A 4,885-nucleotide genomic window follows, 5' to 3' on the forward strand; every position below is an offset into this window, starting at 1 on the left:
ACCGAGCCCTGGGGGACCCCACTGCCCACGTCCCTCCAGGTCGAAAATGATCCATCCACCACCACTCTCTGGGTACGGCCCTCCAGCCAGTTGGCGACCCATCTGACTGTGTGGATGTCGACACCACAGCCCCACCAGTTTCTTAATGAGAACAGGTGAGAGACAGTGTCGAAGGCCTACTGAAAGTTCAGGAAGACTATGTCCACTGCTACCCCTGCATCTAAGGATTTGGTGATCTGGTCGTAGAAGGCACCAGGTTGGTCTGACACGACCTGCCTCTAATGAACCCATGTTGGTTGCCCCTAAGCATAATGTTCCCCTCTGGCCCCTCGTGGACATGTGCCAGGATAATTCTCTCAAAAAGCTCACCCAGGATCGATGTAAGACTAACTGGCCTATAGTTTCCCAGGTCCTCCTTCCTCCTTTTTTTGAAGATGGGAACCACATTGGTCCTCTTCCAGTCCTCCGGCCCCACACCAGAGCCCCACGAGTGCTTGTACAGCCGTGCCAGGGGTCCCGCAATGATCTCAGCTAATTCCCTCAGCACTCAGGGGTGGAGATCATCCAGACCAGCTGATTTGAATACATCCAGTCCCTCCAGATGTTCCCTGACTAGAGCCTCACTGACCCTGGGCCTGTGTGCGCCTCCCCTGGGGCCTCCGGGGGTCCCAGTAGGGGGTGGGGGTGACCCAGTTCCTGCTCAGGAAAATGGAGGCAAAGAAATCGTTAAATAGGTTTTCTTTGCTGTCTGGTGCGATGACCAGATTTCCTAGCGTGTCCTGCAGAGGTCCCACATTACCCGGTACCTTCTTCTTACCCCCTACGTATTTAAAAAAGGGCTTTTTGTTGTCCTTGATCTGGGAAGCTAGTCTCAGTTCCATCTCCGCCTTGACCTTCCTGACCCTGCCCTGCATCCCCGAGCAACTGCAGTATAGTCCTCCCTGGTGATGACCCTTCCCTGCCATTGGGTGTGCACCTCTTTTTTAGCTAGGAGACGTTCTCGGATGCTTTTGGTGAGCCGTGGGGGCTTTTGCGCCCACCTGCTCACTTTGATCCATATTGGGATTACCTCCCTTTGGGCTTGGAGGATCGTCTTCTTAAGGAATGACCACTCTTCTTGGACACCCGACTCCCCTCCCCTCTGGGACCTCAGTGCCTCCCCGACTAGTCTCCTTACCACACTGAAATCCCCCCTCCTGAAATCTAGGGCTGCTGCCTTCCTGTAGGCCTTTGCCACCTTGCACTGGATGGTGGATTCCAGCAGGCTATGATCGCTGTTGCCCAGGTGGTTGAGCCACCGCAGCCCCCGCACCAGGTCATCTCCTGTGGCCAGCACCAGGTCCAACAAGGCGTCTCCCCTGGTGGGGCTGTGCACCTCCTGGGTTAGATAGAGGTCCTGTATCTCAGCTAGGAACCTACATGAGTGGTTAGACCTGGCTGACTGCTCTTCCCAGCAGATGTCTGGAAAGTTCAGGTCACCCATGATGACCACGTCCTTTGACCTAACTACCTCCATGAGCTGACTTAAAAATTCGTGGTCGGGCTCTTCCCCTTGGCTGGGTGGTCTGTAGTAGACCCCCACCATTAAGTCTCTTTCTCCTAGTCTTCCTTGTATTCTAACCCAGAGCACTTCCGTGTGCCCCTCCTCTGACCCAGTGCGTTGAGGATGTGTATTTCTCCTCGACAGAGCGCCACACCCTGACCTTTCCTTCCTGTCCTATCCCTCCTGTACAGCCTATAGCTCTTGATGTTCACCCCCCAGTTGTGCATTGGGTCCTACCACATTTCGGTGAGCCCAACTATGTCTGGGTTGGTGTTAGCTAGCAGGAGGGTAAGGTCCTCCTGCTTGTTCCCTGTATTACGAGTATTAGTGTAGAGGCATTTGAGGCCTCCTGAAGATCTATGCACTGGCCCCCTAATCTCAGTACTACCTGGGCCCCTGTTGCTTACCTGGGTATTTGTTCCACTCGTTGTCAGTTTAGGCTGGGCTGTTCTTGTGGGTGACGCTCGGTGTAGTGGTCCAAGGCTACTTCTGCCCTTGTCTTCCCCTTCCCCCGATGAACCTAGTTTAAAGCCCGCTGGAGGAGATCAGCCAACTTAGAAGAGAACACGCTTACCTTGGGGGAAAGGTGAAGCCCATCCCACCCAAACATGTCTCTTGTCCTGATGTGTGGGTCGTTGTCTAGGAAGCCAAAGCCCGCCTCAAGACACCATTCCTGAAGCTGCAAGTTGACCTCTCTGATGCAGGTCTCGTGTCGTCTTCCACATCTGCTCACTGGTAGGACAGAAGAGAATACCACCTGTGCCCTTATCTCCTTCAGCATGCCCCCCAGAGCATGGTAGTCCGTCATCAGGTGATCAGGGCTTCTCCTGGCTACATCATTAGTGCCCACGTAGATTAGGACCATGGGGTAGTAATTGGATTGCAGCGCCTCTCTGGGTAACCTGTTCCAATGTTTTACTACCCTCAACGGAAAGTTTTACCTAATATCTAACCTAAACTTCCCTTGCTGCAACTTGAGACCATTGCTCCTTGTTCTGTCATCTGCCACCACTGAGAACAGTCCAGCTGCAATGCATAGTGTTTGACTATGTTTGAGTAGTGCATAAATTCATGTCTGAGTGTATGCTTGAGCAGTGGATAGAGGGGTAATTGCATAACAACTCAAAATAGTCTTACTCTTGTATGTGTGGGAATTGTGTGGTTGTATGGGTGAGTGGGGGTGTGTGGGAGGGGGTAGGTGTGTGGGGGGGCAGCTCATGCACTAAGTCCCAGGAGATAGCCAGAGGTGCAGGGAGGAAGGGGAGGGGCTGCATGCAGCAGAGCTCGCTCCAGCTGTGCAGTGCAGGTGCGGTCGCTCTGCCTCCCACCCCATCCAGCCCATGACTGGCTCCATGGCACTCTGCATGGCACTGAGCCCTATTGCAAGGAAAATTAAATTTGGTCATGTTAAGTTGACCGAACTTAGTATCATAGTACTTAGGGTCAGAAGGGACCTAAACAGATCATCAGGTCTGCCCTCCTGCCCTGGGTAGGAACGGGTGCTGGGGTCAATCACCCCAGCCAAATATCTGTCCAGCCTCCTCCTGAAGACCCCCAAGTTAGGAGAGAGTACCAACTCCCTTGGGAGTCCACTGCAGAGGCTGGCAGTCCTAACTGTAAAGTAATGTCTCCTGATGTCCAGCCTGAACCTTCTCTCTAACAATTTGTGGCCGTTATTCCTAGTAAGCCCAGGGGAACAGAACCTCCCCCAATTCCCGCTGGTCCCTCGATGAGTTTGTAAATGGCCACCAGATCCCCTCTCAGCCTTCTCTTGTGGAGGCTGAATAGGCTCAGGCCCTTTAGCCTCTCTTCGTAGGGCCTGTCCCGCTGCCCTTTGACCATGCGAGTGGCCCTCCTCTGGACCCTCTCAATGCTAGCCACATCCCTCTTGAAGTGCAGTGCCTAGAACTGGACGTGGAGTCCAAGTATTTCCCTCCTAGCTAATATGTATGTATATGTGAATATAATATAATGTAACAATGTATAAAATACAGAAAAAATACATAGGGGGACAATTGGTAAAGTTCTTTTTGCTGAAATGTTTTCTTGCATATCACAGAAAAAAAAGATTTTATTCAGGTTAGTGCAAAATATTTTTTCATCCATTATTTTAACAGTCATTTTCGCAAAGTAGCATATTAAAAGTAATTGAAGTGTTCACTGAGTAGCACAAACTTATTAAGCAGGACTATTAATGAAGTGCATGACTTCATTAGTACCGATGAAGGGTAGTGCCTCACAGAGAAATCAAACATGAATGTGTATTGCTATGAGATATACATTACAAATATTTGCTGAGTTGAAGGTGCATGCCACAATGCAATAATTAAACAGAAGTCACAAATGCATGGCACACTGACTAGGTCTGCCTCTAGCTGCTTGCCCAGAGACTGCTTTGTTCTAAAGACAAAGAGGTTTTTTTTTCCTGCTCCCATTCTAGACGTCCAGGATCAGACCTCAAAAGTGGTTTATATGCCTTCCATAAAGAGAATGAAAAGGATACATATAATCAAGGATAAAACCCTACGGAGTCTTGAGGCAAGATTTCTGGCTGGGATCAATATTATTAACCTTAATTAAGAAGACAGAGAAAAGAATACAGCAGGTCAACTGGCCTGTCTGTTGCTGAGCTGTGCTGGGATTAAGCGGCACACGCTCTATCAGATGGCTTATTTTAAGGATTTCATCAATTGCAATTCTTGAAAGCAGCAGGAGATGCTATTGACAAGATCTGTAATTTCTGCAGGGAAGCCATCCAGCTGTAGATTTCAATTTATTCAAAGAATGGAGTTACTGAGCCTGTTGAAGTGTGCCAAAGCTTTGTACAGAAGAATAGTGTGCGAAGGCAGGTGCCCCTAGGAGCCTGGAATCTTATTTGAAGCTGACACAGAGAGTATCAAACAAAAGGGTGACATGGGGTGAGGTTGGACAAAGATTTACAGCATAGGGACAAATGTTTTTTTCCCTTTGTGACTTATAATGATCTCTGCTTCTCCATTTCAGTTGCATAAATGGAATGCCTTTCCCTGCATGGGAGGCAGCAGTAGTGAGATATTTAGAAGGGATCTATCTGCCTGAGGAGAGAGAAGCTACTTGACAGGCTGGGATAGTTTCATAGCTTCATAGTTTGTAGGGTCGGAAGGGACCTGAGCAGATCATCTAGTCCGACCCCTGCCATTGCAGGAAAGAATACTGGGGTTAAATGACCTCAGCAAGGTGTTCATCTCACCTCCTCTTAAACACCCCCAGGGTAAGGGCCAGCACCACTTCTCTTGGAAGCTGGTTCCAGACCCTAGCCGCCCTGACTGTGAAGTCACGCCTCCTGATATCTAGCCTAAATCT

General features: G+C 49.8%; 1 long non-coding RNA gene across 1 annotated transcript in view; it reads left to right on the forward strand.

Moving 5' to 3' along the window:
- The first annotated feature begins 3,572 nt into the window (after positions 1-3,572).
- LOC109311489 overlaps positions 3,573-4,885 on the forward strand; it is a 6,345-nt gene continuing 5,032 nt past the window's right edge. Inside the window, exon 1 of the long non-coding RNA XR_002101520.1 lies at positions 3,573-4,652. This is a non-coding gene — a long non-coding RNA (uncharacterized LOC109311489). The remainder of the gene's footprint in view (positions 4,653-4,885) is intronic.

Source organism: Crocodylus porosus, unplaced genomic scaffold (genome assembly GCF_001723895.1).
Source record: "Crocodylus porosus isolate Cpor-Errol unplaced genomic scaffold, CroPor_comp1, whole genome shotgun sequence".
NCBI classification, from domain to species: domain Eukaryota; kingdom Metazoa; phylum Chordata; order Crocodylia; family Crocodylidae; genus Crocodylus; species Crocodylus porosus.